General features: G+C 35.0%; 1 protein-coding gene across 1 annotated transcript in view; it reads left to right on the top strand.

Annotated features, from left to right (window-relative positions):
• ARID5B (AT-rich interaction domain 5B) overlaps window positions 1-17,982 on the top strand; it is a 227,130-nt gene that overhangs the window by 101,165 nt on the left and 107,983 nt on the right. The window lies entirely within an intron of this gene.

Below are 17,982 nucleotides of genomic sequence, written 5' to 3'. Positions count from 1 at the left end.
ACGAATAATTCCTTTCATAAGATGACTGTTTAAAAACCCACATCATTTGTTTCTCAACACCCACAACACTTTATGAATGTCTTATGCACGGATATATGTGCATTTGTTTGATATAAATGTAGAACATATAAAGTGTGTGTGTGTATAACTTTATTTTTATAATTTTTTTTATTACAGTTTGAGACATTGCAAGCAAAGGAAAACTAGTTTTTCTCTCAATTTATAGAATAATATGAATAAATGAGGCAGACACCATCCACAAGTTAAATAATAATAATAATAAGAAAAATAAAAAGTCATGCCAGGTTACGCAGGATAGCCCTGATTTCAGTTTTCTGTTCCACTAACTCAAGTTTGCTCCATGGTGTCCACTTGTGTGTTCACCATGGTGTCCACATAGGCTTCCATGATTGGGTTGCCCAAGAGGATAGGTACACTAGCCTGACACACATTCATATTTTATTGCAACACTCCGTCTTAGCCAGGCCCACTTGTTCCAAATTCACACCTCCTGATGTTGGAATCCGATGTGTGTTTTGACACAGTTTCTTTTGTTGACATTTTAGTTTAGTAGGTAATTTAATGTATATAAAATTAGATACATTAATATTTTGTATTTTGTTTCCTCATAAAAAAAAGAGTTGTAGATTTATGTAATTGGCTTCCAACAGACATAGTAGAATCTACTCTTGAGCAGAAAAAGGAGATTATTGCTTTTAGATAGAAAAACGGCTTGATTTATTGTCCGGTTCTATTTTATTTGCTGATAAAATTATTTGCGTGAATTTTCATATTTTTTTTCTAACTTTATTTTACGAGAACAGGTTATATGAGAACCAAGTCACTTATGTGTGTAACGTGATGATAGATTAGTCTTAGCAAGAGCAGAGTAAAACAGGGCATGACTTATAGATATTTATCTAGAGGCTTTGTAGGGAGATCAGAAGAATTTGAGCAATTTGTAAAAAAATAAGGATATTAAAACAATGACAGGGCTGTTTGAAATGAACTTGTTATACCGGTGTAAATCTGTGCCATACCATTCAAACAACAACTGCTTGTGAAAATGGGACACGTGCAACTTACTGGTTTGGTTAAGTTTGAAAATAATTGGCAAGATTCAATCTGTATTGGACAACATGATCTAATAGTGAACATCAGTATTGGTCCTATTGCATTTTTACATGGGTCTTGAAGATGCCCAATTATTTGGCGTGGTATCTGCATAAAATAATACAATCTTGGGGCGGGACCTGACAGCCAAGATGGCCGGACGTGCTCTCTGAGAGCTCCTACACCAGCGGGCACAGAAACAATGATTTTGTTCAATCACATACAGCCAGCAGTACACGGAGCCCAGAGAACGAGGCAGAACAACACAAAGAACGGATTAATGCCGGTCAAGCACCGACAAACAATGCAAGCGTCCGAGAAGCATGGGGGAGGCGGCCGATTTCCCGGCACGGGTCCTGCTTGTAAACAAGAAGCGGACACTGCCCCGCTACCCCCCTCCCCCTGGACCGGCGGGGGATATCCCGGTCCTCGCTGGGGACGATTACCCCGGCCCCGCCAAAACCAGCGGTCAACCAAGCCTGTCAGGGCCCAAGCAAGATGGCGGCCCGAACGAGACCCGCGACACAAAACACCCTTACAAAGCCACCTAAACATGTCCAGGAATTTTTTCCATCGGCTCTGCACCAACCTATGGACACAATATCACATCAGGGGTCGGTCATTCCAACTAGTGGTGAAGGAGATGGCGGCATGGATCCATCCTGCCACCCGGCGCCGCCTGTGTAGACACTCACACCGCTCCCCTAGAGCAGCCTCCAGACGGAGAAAGTGCCGGAGAGCCGGATGGCGGGAAGCGAAGGCAAACTCCTCAAGCACCATCACTCACCCTCGCACACAACTGAGCGAAACCGCCAGGCAAACCCGACCCACTTACCACTCAGCAGCACCAGCAACCTCCGAACACCGCAGCTTGCAAGCCACGGCATGCTCAGAGCTGTCTACTGCTCGCAGCCATGCCAACCGCCGGAAAAGCAAGACCTCAGCCCTCACCCCCAAAAAGAAAAAAATAAATAATACAATCTTAAATAACATTGATTACCTAAATATAACAATTTCCTTTTCACTTGTCTGTGCTAAAGAATACCAAGTCTAGGGATATTCCGTCCTGGTACTTTTCATTGGACATGGGAGAGGCTTGAGAGATGGACTTAAATAAACCATCACGTTTACACCCAATATGTTAAATTTGCCTCTTGTTGACTTATGTACAACAAAACATTTTTTAGCTTGTTCTCCCAAATTGACCACATAGAGAGAGAGGAGGGGTTACTGCAGTACCCAAAAATTACTTAATAGCCCTCTGCTGCTAACTGTGCACCCTGTTACTCAAAGCAGGGCAAAATCCAATTACAGAAAATAAAGATATCAAGGAAGTGCAATTAGATGCATAAGGATTTTGGCATTGACCAAGGGGGAACCTAAAACGTCTGTTTATTTTTGGTCCTTCAAATAAATTATATGTAGCACTTCCTGTGCACATTTAGAATCTAGTTACACTTCCTTGATTTCTTTATTTTTTTGTATTTGCAAAAAATATATAAAAAATTTGGTTAATCTAAATCAATTGATCTGGAAAGAAAAATAAAAAAATGGGAGATTCGGGATTTGTCCATTTCACATTTCAATTCAGTTTGAGTTATATATTTAATTCTTCTATTGGTCACTTCTCATTTGTTCAGTTAATAAACATTTAGAGATTTTCTTTCCATCAATCAACTGATTTAGTTATTTTTGTGTTGATTTCTTTTTTTGGTTATGGGTGGTGTTGACACCCCAAATGGTAATCTGAATCATGAAACCGAGCAAAAAGTTTGGCCATTGTCCGTTTTCTGCTCATTTCGTGATTCAGCTATATTACATTTCAGAGTTCAGGATTTCAAACAAATTGCTGATTGCAATTTGTTTGAAACTGAATGCACAAATCTATTATCCACCCGTGTCGAAGCCTTGATAAAGATTTTATTGGAGCTGAAACATTGCTATTGATATCTGAAATGGACCACTCCACACCTTGCTAAAGTGCTTTATGGGTTAGAAGTATCACATTTCAAAAGGCACTTTATAAAGGTGCCGATTTTTATGAGAAATCAGTACTATTAAAATGAATTAATGAATTTTTTTTCTCAAATATATTGGAATTTGTATTTGCTTAGTAGTGTGTAGCAGTCTGCCCGGATGTGTAGTGAAATAATGATGTATTTATACGTTGAATTTTTTTTTAATCTTGACTATTGTTCCTAAAAGTGCTGAGAGTGTTTAAAGTCTATACAAATTATAATATTATATTCATTGAGAACTGTATGCATTCAGCTAGAAAAAAAAACAACAACCCAGATATATAATGATAAAAACTATCAACTTGTAAACAATATTTGAATTATAAATCATGTTACAGCCATTTAGTGGCAATTCCCCTCCCCTTCAAGGTGCAACTATATTATACAGGCTTTTTGGTTGCTGGCATTTTTAAAGCCTTTTCGACTTTAAGAACACCGCTTTCATTTTAACGGTGTTAATGAAAGTGTTTACATTTCTAATAGAAGTTAATATGTTTGCTTAACTAGCCTGCAATAGAAAAAAAATGTTATGCTGGCTAGGTAACAAGTGGATTGTAGTACAGCATTGAAATCTTAAACCGTAAAACCGGTTTGTTGAAACACATTGTTTTTCTAGCAACTCTTTTATTGCTGATAAAATCGGTCTTAGTTGCAACCTGATTGCAACATTGTATATCCATGGAAGCCTATGTGGACACCATGGTGAACACACAAGTGGACACCATGGAGCAAACTTGAGTTAGTGGAACAGGAGCCCAAAATCAGGGCAATCCTGCATAATCTGGTGTGACTTCTAGAGGTCATGCTACTCTAATGACATGTTGAATTTGGGGAAGAACTAATTTGGGCTCCCAATTAAGTGTCCTTTAATCCCTCTTTATTTTATTATTATTATTATTTGTCTTATTAATATTATTATTATTATTATTTAACTTGTGGATGGTGTCTGCCTCATTTATTCATATTATTCTATAAATTGAGTGAAAAACCAGTTTTCCTTTGCTTGCAATGTCTCAAACGATAATTTTAGCGACGTTAATGAAAGTGTTTACATTTCTAATATAATTTAATATGTTTGCTTAACTAGCCTGTAATAGGAAAAAAATGTGTTGCTGGCTAGGTAACAAAGTGGATTGTAGTACAGCATTGATATCTTAAACCGTAAAACCGGTTTGTTGAAACACATTGTAAAATCGGTCTTAGTTGCAACCTGGTTATGAACACTGTATATCCATATTCACATAACACTGATGAACATGATCAGGGCAGAATACAGATCAAAAAACAACTATCACTGTCCTATTGGAAAGGGTGAGTGTTACTCTACAGTTTACCTAAGTATCAAGAATTTTTTTTGAATGTAAGTCCATATTTGTCCACAGAGTGTGTCTTCATTTATTTCGGCGATCTAACTCCATAAATGCACAGTAGTAAGTGTACCGCTTAACATTGAGTAGAGCCTGTATAACAAATAGTAATGTAATATACTTTTAAAATACGAAGCAGGTGAGCAGTTCTTCTTTAGGACTCAAATGTCTCACTTCCACCCTTTATGGTGTGCAAAAGAGTATGTTTGAGCAACACAGCAATAACAGCACTTCTAGATTAGGATTGGAAAAGTACTTTAAATGTATTTGGAAACAGTTAAAAAAAAAAAACTAGCCTTGTACTAGATTACATTTTTAGCACATTAATCATTAAGGCATGAAGTCCGCAAAAAAATTTCCCGACTAGACCTACCCTGTGGCCACACCACCTATTACATCTCTTGAAACAAACGTTTCTCTAGTTGGTGATTTGATACAGTAAGTGTGGGCAGTATGTCGCAGTACATGTGTTGCATCTCTGGTATGTAGCTGACATGTTGCCGGGGTCACTCTGATTACTAAATACATTTCTTCTTTATCACATACTGAATTGGGAACCATGGACGGAGATTCTGTCTACTGCTTCAATCTGCTTGTTTGCGTTTGTTGTTTAATTTTATTAAAAGCTAAAGTTATGTCAGAAAGACGCTAAGAAAGAAAATATTGTTTCTGACCTCCTTTACGGATTTAGCTTGCATGCAAACTAATCTGGAATGATTGTTATAGTATTTAAGCACCTAGGCACTAAGGGATGTGACAATCTGGAGGCATTGATCCATATGTGGTGTCCAGGTCCATAACGGAGACCACACCAGGTCCACTTTAGGTTCTCAGCAACACCTTGCATACAGTAATCACCCCAAATACCTAGTGTGTTCAATAGGGAGTTTAGATAAACCACACTTCTCTCGCATTTTCCATAAATTAGTCCACTAAATAAACTGGTCTTCATCAACACTCGCATGGGAATTGCTAAGCATGAAAAATTGCTAGCCCAACTATCCCATATTTTGAAACTGATATATGGTTAATTTTTATCATTAAAAAATACCTGTTACTTTTTTTGTTTATGTTCTTTATGTTACCATGGCTTGTCCCCACTTGCTCACTGAAAAAAAAAAATGCACTGGTGTCTGTCCCCATTCTTCATTCGGCACTCCTCTATTCTTCTTCTTCTTCTCTCTCTCGACTTATTCTTCCTTTTCTTTTCTTCTCCAATGTCTCTCCTTTTTTTTTTCTAATTTCTTTGTTTGTTTGTTTTTTTGGTTTTGTTTTTTTATTTCCTCCTACTAGAGCTTGACCTTTACACTCTTACTGGAAATTTCTCTCTTATTTGCTTTGTTATTTTTACTATACCATTATTTTTCTGTGACTGCTTATGCATTAGATTTATTTTTCCCGATAAAATATTACACAACAAAATAATTTCCATATGTCCCCAATGATGTCACCCAGTAAGTGAAAATGCTACATGCTCAGTCAGTGACTTGGATGTCTTTACACATACAGACCAGATACATAGCTCCTGATCTATTTGATTACTCATAATTGCTACTTCCTAAAACTTCTAACAATGGAGATACTCTGACTACCTATACTGCTAAGAAAAAAAAACCCAACATAATCACATGTCAATAACTCTATCCTAACTGATAATTAATCAAGATAACTAAAATCTAAGTCAGTGATGTGTACAGTTGGTAAATTATTAGATTCTGTACATGATTCATCATTTACGGGTTGAATTTTTGAGCCTCATCAGAATGGAAATTGGACTAATGTTGTATATTGCATGTTCTTTAGATGTTTCTAATCTTCAGTTGATCAGCTAATTATTTATTGGCTAATAAGATTGTGCAACCGGTTGTTAAGGCATTTCTAAACTTGTTTCGTAATTATATTGACATAAAATTCTGCATTATAGATGTGTCTCCTTCTCTCAAAAAATAAAATGAATACTACAAAGAGTTAGACATAAGCCATTTAGCAGATGTTTAATTTATTTTTTCCCCTTAGTAGCATGAAAGCAGCTCAAGAAAACTTGCAAAATGCAATTTCTTCTCCTTTGGCAACCATATTTTTTTCAGTTTTCCCCTGCTGTACACATGACTAGTCCTTAAAATGAATATATCCTATAGAACTATATGTGCTAAAAACTGATCATTATTTCTGGATATAATTTAAAGAAATACTCCAGTTAAAAAATAATATATGTTCATATGTTTTTTTATATTTGGGCGTTCCTTTAATTTTTTACATTACTAGACCCCTATTTGAGCACTGGAAGGGAAAAAAAAACAATGAAAACGTATCTTTATTCCAGCACCACCTCCTTCTCACCAACCTTGCTGTCTGCATTACAGCTGAAGCTATATAAAAGTGCTATTTTTTTCTTTAAATTGTCCATTTTAAAAAAATAGTACTGCAGGGGCATTCACATAACTCCTGAATTAGTTTAACAAGCTGAAGTGCTTTGGAGGATTGGAGTGTGCCCATAAGCATTCAAGATAATTGAGGATATCTTAGTTCTATATCTAGATTAAGAAAAGCAACATGTTTATTCATCAATCATGTGACTTCTTGTTTCTTGCATATTTGCATAAAACTGCTGTTTTCGACTTTTCTTGGAATTTACTTGTACGAGTAAGCTGAGTTTGCAATTTCCAGGTTCTAAGCGTGTAAGAAAGCTTCTAATTTGGCATTTAATTTACTGATGTTGCTGGAGCTTAAGTCTACGGATACCTTTTTATTTTAATCACTAAAGTGTGCTTTATGATCAATTGAAAACCAAATCTGACACATTTAGGTTCATATAACATTTTTTATTTTTATTTTTTTGCGATGGGAGGGTGAAATCTCCATTTTAGCTCCTCACCCAGCTTAGCTATTTTCCACTATAAACAAGTTAACATTTTTCCCCCCTTTAATTCAGTGTTTTTGCGAATAAATCCTGTATACAAATATATTTATGTATGTATATTTTATTAATATAATGCTAAGGGATACTTACCATTTTGCAGGCTAAACTATATTACAGAGAAACCACAGTATTCATAGGAACATTCTAATGTAATATACACTGCGTACAGATATATCTGGATAGAAGATCACTGACCCTAAGAGCTTACAGTCATACACAGGAATGCAATGAAATACCATTTAATAATCTTATTGTAAATGGTTTGGTAAAAGGCGTAGAAGTTTAAAAACTTTATGTGCCAGTATCTTTATTCTTACAAAGATTAAAACGACATTTAAAAGGATTGCATTTTCTTTTTGTGATGATAGCTGTGCCATCGATTTGATGATCAGATATAAAACGAAGATCTAAATTGCGGTTCTTCTCTGCAGGTATCAGCTACACTCATCATAAAAGATAGATTAGAAAATCTAAGCACATAATATTAATAAATATAATAACAATAATAGTCGTTGCTACTGTTTATAATAAAACATTTTTTTTTAATTCAGTAGACTCCTATTATTTCTTTCAAACCAATCTTTTCTGGTTTTGTGTGTAACAGACAATGACATAGACAATGGTATATGCTTTATATAATCGTAGTTACAATATTTAATGTTTGGTGTTACTCTAGATCGATGGTGATAATGATACAGCAACTTTTCTGCCTGATTCACGTATGGCTTGCACAGGTGGTTAAATGCTAGATTCTTAAAAACATTTAAAAAAAAATAAAAAATTAACCCCTTAAGGACTTCTTCAGAAATAAAAGGGAATCATGACAGAAACATTTCGTCATTTGTCCTTAAAGGGTTAAAAAATCACCCACTAAGCCCTCAGCGAATACTTTTCTAGCAACCTACCTTTCTACCCCTACCCTTACAGTGTCACTATACCCCACTCCCTCTAGCATGTAAGCGCATTGAGCAAGGCCTCAACCCCTCTATTCATGTGCGTCCAACTCGTTTGGTTACAATTATGTGTCTGTTAGTGCACCCATTGTACAGTGCTGCGGATTTGTTGGAGCTTTTTAAATTAAAATAACTGTTGGAATAGTACAACTCCCATGGTGCTTTGCAAGTCTCAGGAAAAAGCAGATTTGCAACAACTAACTAACATCTAACGTTAGGCCATCCCTGTCTTTGAGCATTGACAATACAGAGTAACATTTACACACTGATAAGAACCGGAACATTTTTATTTGCATAGCTTGAACTCGACTTAATACTTTAATCACTGGAGGGAATTGCATAGAAATTAATGCTGATATAAGGTGTTTTTTTCTATTGTTTTACATTGTGTTATTGAGAATGCTATTGAATCCTGGGTTACTTAATTTTTCAACCGTAATAAGTCATTTTGACAATGTTGCTTTATAGAGATAATTCAATTCCTTATTAAATGTGTTGGCCATGCAATAGCTATAAATTGGGATAACCTTTAGCCATTTAGTGAGCTTTACTGCTTAAAGCATAATGTTCTAAAGAAGGTTAGACAAATATGATGGAGACATAGTTGAGGTTTACTTTGTCTTCTGAAACTGATCCCCAAATTCTGCATCCATTAACTAATGGGATATATCCACCCTGCAAGTGTAGTTTCACTCATGTTGATGCACTGCCTTTTTGACAGACGTACGCAAGTGTAACATTCTGAAAGTTCAGCGACGGACAGTCATCTACTTCCTGTACAAAGATGTTTTGATGCAAACTCCCCCCCCCCCCTCTCAGATTACAACTAATATAGGTAGCAAATCACATGTCGGATACTGTTGAATTCAGTTGTCTGTTCTCACATGTGCTTAGACCAAACCTAATGATTAAATGGAAATTTCACTTCCTCACTCAAAAAAAATTAAATGTAGATTTCCTTTGTGAATCTTTTCACTTCCTTTTGTATTAAATAGTTATGTGGTCTTTCTTAAAAAGGTTTCATGCATATTGATGTAGGGTGCATTATAAAGTGCCTCTGCGTTCCATTCTTCTTTTTTTTTGGGGGGGGGGGGGGTAACGGCTTATTTTTCTAAATTGTTGCAGAGATTACACATGCTTTATTTAATGGGCTTGGTTGGGTAAAATCTGCTGAGCTTTGAATGATTAAATCGGTGTCAGATTATCTCAAAGTAGAATAATTGGTAGGTCTTAAAGTGAGTGTTTGGTTCTTAGAATCAGTTGTTTTCCTGGAGTATTTTAGAGATATACAGTATATATATATATTAAATATTTTGTATATTTTTTAAAATTGTATTTTTTTGTCCTGAAGAAAGTTCTCAATGATTAACTGAATGTTAACTGCAGTTGTGATGGACTAAAAGTGTTTTACATTTTTGTGAAGGATCTGACAATGTTGATTCTTTCGTAGTGGATTATCTATAGACACATTGAATTTCAGCAAGCTGTGATTGCAAGATTTCTGCTATTGTGATATAGGTATATATTTTATGCTTTCAGTGTGACAGTTCCTATTTAAGGATCACGTCCTACTGGAGGACCTGTATGGTATAAAAAAACCTTGACCTAACCCTTTAAAGGAGAACTCTAAAGTTAGAAATACAATCCCGTATTTCTAACTTTTGAGGTACTTGTAGCTAGTTAGATTTATGCCAACCCCCCAGTCTCGCCACAGTCACTTATCCCCGGTCTAAAATAATAAGCAACAATCATATGGGCCAATCTAGTGCTAGGATGAAACTGTGCATACTCGGCAATAATTGTTTCCTTGGAGAAGTGCATTCGCTCAATGCATCACTACGGATAGAGTTCATCTTGTTCATGCAGAGTGTGAAAATTCCAAACGTCTGTCAGGCTGATATTGCAGTATTGCAACAGTAAGCACCTCTAGTAACTGTCTGAGTAATGGCCACTAGAGGTGTCCTTGCAGCTCAATGTAAACAATGTTTTTTTGGTTTTTTTTACAGTTGAGACACTGCAGGAGCACCCTATTTGCACCAGGACCACTGCGTTAAACTGTAGTATTTCTGGTGCTTAGTGTCCCTCTAATTGTAGGATAACAAGGGGGGCTGGGATTTAAATTAAAGAGACAAGGGAGGGGAAAAAAGTTGTCAAAGAAAAAAAAAAAAAGAAGATGTTAACAATTTTAGTGTTGCACACTTTTTGTTCCTGTAGTTGTACGGATATTTGTAAATGGCAGTTAAGGCAACATTGTTTCCAGAATCGTCTGGGGGAAATTAAGCTTGTTTAACCCCTTAACCCCTTAAGGACCAAACTTCTAGAATAAAAGGGAATCATGACATGTCACACATGTCATGTGTCCTTAAGGGGTTAAGGACCAAACTTCTGGAATAAAAGGGAATCATGACATGTCACACATGTTATGTGTCCTTAAGGGGTTAAACATGTGTTCCTCTTTTTCATGAGATAAATCATTTCCTTTGTAACCAAGTATAAGGAAAGAAGGTTTGCCCAATTTATGTTCTGTTCAAATCCATAGATAATCTTTTGATGTAACCTGCTTAATGGAAATTAAACACTAAGATCCTGGAAATCTCACAGGAAGTGGCTAAACACAGAGGCAATGCATGATGGGAGGTTAATGCGTACCGGGATTGGAAAGGTTATTGTATTGTGTGGACAGTGTGCTTTGTATTTATCACTGGTGTATGCTAAATATCATCCAATATTCAATCAGAACTTTAAGCTTGTTGACTGTTTGCCAATTGCTCATTGACTTTGGGTAGCTGTGAAATATTTATCTCTTAAAACCTACAATTATTAAAGATGAGACCTTTTTATATAATAATTAGGGACATGCCCCAGGAAAACCGCTTTAATTTTTATTTTTTTATTTTTTTTACTACTATATTTTGCATACTATTTTGAGTTTGCAGTGTTGAGTAGAATTGTTTTGTTTGTTTTTCAGCTTGGTTTACATTTTATTTGTTAAAGCAGTAGAGATCAACCAAGTTTATTGTTTCTATGTAATTTATTTTTAAGCAAAAATCAATATTGCATTATTTGAAATTGCTTGAGAGTTAGAGATACTACAAGGAAAATCATTTTTGAAACTGTATCAAAAAGCCTGACACAATCTAAAACTGTACGTTCTTTTTGTAAAATGCGCTGGTTAAGTTTTCACCCAATGTCAGGTTTTGGGTGTAGTAAATATTTTATATCCCAGAGAGAGGAAGTAGATGTTATATGCTATTAGCAGCACATATACATTATACTATGGCCAATATAATATGTCCTATATGTATGTTTTTGCTGTTCTTTCCATTTAAACCAATATATTGTAATTTCCCAGAGACTCTATTCCTCTTTCAGTTAGGAGTTGATTAACATGTCCTGTTTTGTAAAGGTCACACAGCATACTTTTGCACAGCATAACATTTTAGATCTATAAAATAAACAAGTCATGTAATAGAAGTAGTTGAATCTATATAGTTTTGAAATCATCTAATTGAGTTTGAAAGGTAGATATGTGAACTCCTTAATGTGTGCCTTCACTTTTTCAAAGATAGGCAGCTTTCTCCTAGGGGCATTTTAGTGTCCCTGTGTCTTGTGCGGAAATATTTTTAAAGGTCATGCTACAATATTTTATTTTCACTACTATGTGTTGCTAAAAATGCATCTTTAACCCTTTACAAAAAGGTAGTGTTTTTATCATACATGATGTTCTTTGTAGAGTTAAATAATGAAATTAGACTGCTTCGGCAAAATTTAATTGCCATAAAATAAATAGGTAACTTTTCCGTTGTACTTTATAATTTTAGCTAGTTTTTGCATGCTGTCTACATCCATAGCTTACTGGTCTGGTGGCTACAGCAGGAGCCTCGACATTGGCACATTGTGTGACTCCCTGTTTAGCACTGTGGAGGTCACTGTGGGATCCCCACACATCCCAAGTCTCACATCTCACACATCTGAAGTTAAAGTGCCTTTGACCAATTGAAATTTAGGGAGGTATGCTATATATCCAATGGCTAATGTCGTGTTCAAGGAGAAGGCGTAGGTGTAAAAATAAAACTTTGTAATTAATCTTTATATATATATATATATATATATATATATATATATATATATATATATATATATATATATAAAAATCTGTTATTTATATTGACGTTATTAAATGCACATTCTTATTTTATATAGAATTTAATTGCATTTAGTCTTATTAATAAGAAACATACTGTAGTTGTTATTTCTATTTGAATATTTATAAAAAAAATACTAACTATTAAAGTGCAGAGCAAATTCTTGAATGTTACCCAGGTGTGGATTGTAAAGATCCATTTCCTCCACTGAAAAGGAATACGATGAGTCTCCTTTAAATGCGAGTACTGTGGAATTCTACACAAAATGAATAGGGAGATTGGAAAGCAGAACTGCTTTTGTTTGGTATGACTAATATAATTGCTTCTGTTAAGTGAGTTCTTCAGCCTCAACATCTCAGCTCTTAATTGCTTCTTTTCCCATACAGCTAAAAATAAATATTTGCAGGTTTTGCATTCTACGGCTTATTACTGCATATGCAATAATTACACTGTTTAACTAAATTCGCTAATATTAACAGTGCAGTGTTAACCTCCTTATTACCAGAAGGGGGATTTTTGTTTTCAGCCAGATTTTGTAGGTAACCTTTAAAACATATATTTTGATGCTGTGTTGGTCGAAGGCAAATTTTTTTACATAAATGCATTTTGAAGCGATACTGATTATGCCACAAAAAAAGGGAAATGTTAATTGTAATTCCTTCTAGACTCCACAATATCAATCAGATTCTTCTTTGGATCAACAGCCAGTTCACAAGCATATCAACTAAATCCTTGAAAAATATTTTTAAAAACAATATTACTAATTATAAAAAATAAAATAAACATCTAGGCCTTTAACATAAGTAAATTAAATATATCTATCTATATAATCTGATAAGAGAGACATTGTACCTGACAAGCATATTGTAGCAAAAGATAGGTTTCTGGCTAATTTAATGTTGTACAGCTACTTGGTTCTCTGTTTTCTTTGGAATTGTGAAGAAATGAATAGATGATTTAAAATGTAGACCATATAAGCAAATTATAGGGAAACAGTAATTGGAAAGTTAAACTAAAATGTGCAATTCCTTTGTCATTTTCAGAGATTTGCTAGTTTAAAAAAAAGAAAACCTTAAAGGGTCCTTTATTAATAAAAAAAAAAAAGGACATTCTAGGCCAGGCATTGGCAACCTTCGGCACGCCAGATGTTTTGAACTACACCTCCCATGATGCTTTGCCAGCATTTTGGGTGTACGAGCATTATGGGGAATGTAGTCCACAAACATCTGAAGTGCTGAAGGTTGCCTATCCAGGCCCTATTATTTCTCAATCTCATTGGAGTAGTTATAGTGCCCGGAGTTCCCTGGTGCTGACCTTCTATTCAGTGTTAAACCATTTCTGAAAGGTTTAATGCTGAACTAAGATACCTGGCATCCAGGAGCCCAGCCCCCACTAGAGGTATGGCTGGATATAGACCCCCACCTTAGCAATACCAATTTATACCAGCAAACCGCTGCTGTAATAGGCTAAGGAGCCCAGAGAGACTTGCCTGCATTCTGTCGCAATCCTTGTTCCATTTTGAACAGTTTAAAAATGGTTTAACACTGAACAGAGGCATGGTGCTACAGTACAGACACTATAACCACTACAATGAGATGAAGTGGTTATAGTGTCTAGAGTGTCTCTATAAGGTTAAGTGCTCTTGAATTTGCCTAGCGTAGTATACGTGTTTTTTATTTAAAAAAAAAAAATCACATAAATGAAGGAATATTTTAGAGCAGTTCTGCTCTACGCAAAAAAAAAATGTTAAACAGCTCTCAAAAAGATGGGTTATGGAAAAGTTAGGTTTTGTATCTTTCCACACATGGGGAAGAATTGGTTTACTTTGAAAATGCTTACATTATTATATAATGGCATTGACTAAATGAGGAGAGAAAAAAACACACAATACTATCCATTGATAGAAAAAGGCAATATAGTTGACTATTTTCTATAAAGAATAAGCAGTAAAAGTTCTTTGTGTAATATAATGACATTTTACAAAGTTGAAAAGGTTAAAGAAATTCTTAAAATGCTTTGTAACTGCTATTGCACATCAATATTTCAGATAGAAAAATCAGTAGCACAATGTTACAGGTTATTTGTAACCCAAGATAAGGCATTCATTGTATACATATTGTGCGATACATGGAGAATTCAATGCCAGTATTTAATAGATGGAGAATTCAATGCCAATATTTAATAGATTCTATATTTCCTTAGATCAGTTGGGTGGCCACAGGAGAATTAGAATCTGTTTGTTGGTTACCTAACACAATTGTTTTGTATTGTTGTTATTGTTTTATAGTGTTAATGGACAGTTCAACTACTTAAATATCACCATGTGGTTTTTCTATAATTGATCAATTTATGTGTAATTATTCGAGACATTGATATGGATTAACATCAGCTTGGGAAGTGGTTGGTAAAGGTACCAAATTTATTTTAACGTGTTTTATTTTATTTATTTTTTTTTAATTAATTTCCATTTTTCTACTTTTTACATTTTCTTTTTGTTTCATTAGTCATTCTGGGAGGAATTAGTTAATTTACCTGCATTTAAAGGTCTTTTAAGTCACCAAAGGTATAATACACTAAAAAGTAATGTGCTAAATACTACCCCGATAGAAGTTTCAAAAACTACCACCTAAAAGCTGCAGTGTCATTTTTTTCTGCACAGCTACACACAAATGCGTGATTAGAGAAACATTTAAAGGGAAACAAATGATCTCCATGTGAGTTCTGTACAGCATAATGCCAATCACAGCTTTTCAATCAGTAACAAAAAAAAACAATCTTACTCTATATGTGTGTCTGCATGTACAGCTCTGCAATAGATATATAGGAGGAGAATGATTGACTGACAGTTCTGACATTTCCTGTTTGAATAGAATACAATTTCTGATATATCAGAAACTGGGGATTTACAGAACAAGGAAGAATTTTAAATATGTATCTTATCTAATTTTAAATTAATTTATGGTCGAGTGTCCCTGTAAACAATTCTGTACCTCTATACTCATTTCAATTCTCTCTTTTTAATTAGCAAATCGTAATATTAAGCAGCAATATGTTCAAGCTATAATTCTGCAAGAGCAAAATTGTCCCCAATAGAGCTCTGCATTCAATTTCAAAATTGTGATCCATCTAAATTTTAGGCAGTCGGTGATTTGTCCAAATTTGAAACTCCAAAATGCCAAATGGACATATCACAAAACGGGCAATAAACAAGCCGTTTTGTTTTGTTTCATGATTTAGAGTTCCACATTAAAAAATAAATGAATAAAAACAAAAATAATACTAGACTGTGTGAGAGATGACAATTGTCCATAAGAGCATTCTACTGACATTTTAAATTGGGGCATTTCTTTTATGAAAGCTTTTCCTGCCTTAAAGGCTAAATCTGTGCAAAGCCCGCACAGAGTATTCCTCATTCTTTGGTCCATTCTCGGGTCCTCTACCAGAGGCCTGGGATTATGAGGATTCTGCGTGGTATCTTAGCTGTTCTTAGAACTGCGCTCTTCTGGACAGCGATCTCAGATGTCAAACCTAAAATATGTTGGGGCCACTCTCCCAACTTGGGGGTCACAGCCCAGAGTGCTCCAATCACATCTGGGACTTTTACTACCTTTACTTTCCACTTCCTTTCTAGCTCCTTTCTCAGTCCCTGGTATTTGTCAACCTTCTCATGTTCATTCTTCCTGATTTTATGGTCACTTAGTATTGCCAAAAAGAAAGGATTCAGGTTTTCTGTCAGGGTCTTACCTGCTTTCTCTGGCATTCTCCTTTTATTCGCCCCCTCATTTGTGTCCAAATTTACTTCCGAATTTGTGTATGAATGATTCATTCACTAAATGTACTGAATTAGGCATGCTCTGATGATGTCATGGATCAGGCTGACATGGTTTTCTACTGCCGATGAGCCCTTTGGAACTCTAAAATTGTGTTCTCCAATGGGAAGCAAGCCCTTCTTATTTATACTCATCTGTCCTAGACATAATTGCCATGTTGTGCTTTTTGTTAGCCCGATAGCTTGTTCTTGTATGCTCTGTTCAATTGGTATTTGACTCTTGGCTTGTTGATCATTTGTCCTGACCTCTCTAGCCCTTGACTTGTCTTGTATTCTGTTTATTCTTTTTTCTCCTGTCCTTGACCTTGACTGTTTCTCTGACTCTGTTTTCTGTTAGCACGACCAATCTAAGGGCAGTTTCTACCTTTTTGTGTTCTGGGCTTGTATGTTTCCTGGTGTATTCTAAGGAAATAATTCTGATATGTTCTATATACATAATGCAAAGGTCGGTAAATGGCTAGGTTTTGATGCTCCAGATGTTCTGGTCTAATGTCATAATGGCTTGCTGAACATCATGGAAATCTAGGCAGCAACAACAACAACAACACTCCATCCTTAGCATTAAGTGTTTTAAGGAAATAGCTATAACCTCACCACTGACTTTGGCAAATTATTTTCCACTAAAAAAATTAAAAGTCTTGATATACGTTGTACCGAAATACAAGTGTGACAAAGAAATAGAGACATCAACAATATATAAATAAGCTTTTTTTTTTTTTTTTTTAAGAAAAAAACATAGCATTAGAGTAAGCAAATGCAAGGAGAAGGAAGTGGTTTAAAACTTAAATTACATTACTATTGCATTTTATGCATTTAAATATTAGGCACTTTAATGATGACCGCACTGCATTTACGTTCTGGAAAATATACAACTGTATTATTCACTGTAGGAATCTCGAACCATCCTTTTGGACCTGGAAGACCAAGGGTGGACCTCATTTGTATTTTTTTTGTTGTAAGAATCATGTATGTCTATTTTTTTTTTTTTAAATTAATAAATGTTTTCCTGTTAATGGTTTTCCACTTGGACTAGACGTATCTCTTTAATGTATGAATAAACACGGTTTCATAAAATTGGAGAGAAAAAAAAAATCCTTTAGACTAGTTGCCAACATTCCAAAGGATTGTACAATGGAAAATATAAGTGGTTTATGTTACAATATGGTTGCATAGTTCGTCTTAATTCCACTAAAAAAAGAAAACATTGTAATTTTTTCCAGTGACTGTTTATCGTATGTTATGTCAGCCTAAGTTTAAATTGCCATTATTTATTCTTAATGTTGATGGGTGTCTGTGCAATATACAGCAGTAGCAGACGAATAGTCAAAATATATAAGCTATCATCGCTGATATACATAAGCAAGAAGTTGAAATGTTGATGGGAATTATTGTGTCATTCATGGAACCTTTTTATATAGTAATATATAATCCTGGCTCACAATTTATGATCCAGGCTTATTTTACGCAAGACATTCTTCCAGCTATTCTTTCATTTAAGATAATTGTTCCACTTACTTTTTTATGACTCTGTCAAGAACATAACATACTCATCACTTAATATAGTGATTTATTTATTCCATACTATTTCGGATTAATTTTAATGGGGGGCTACCTTTTACCTCTCTACAACTACATAC

Source organism: Pelobates fuscus, chromosome 10 (genome assembly GCF_036172605.1).
Source record: "Pelobates fuscus isolate aPelFus1 chromosome 10, aPelFus1.pri, whole genome shotgun sequence".
Taxonomy (NCBI): domain Eukaryota; kingdom Metazoa; phylum Chordata; class Amphibia; order Anura; family Pelobatidae; genus Pelobates; species Pelobates fuscus.
This window is presented reverse-complemented; position numbering and strand designations above follow the sequence as displayed.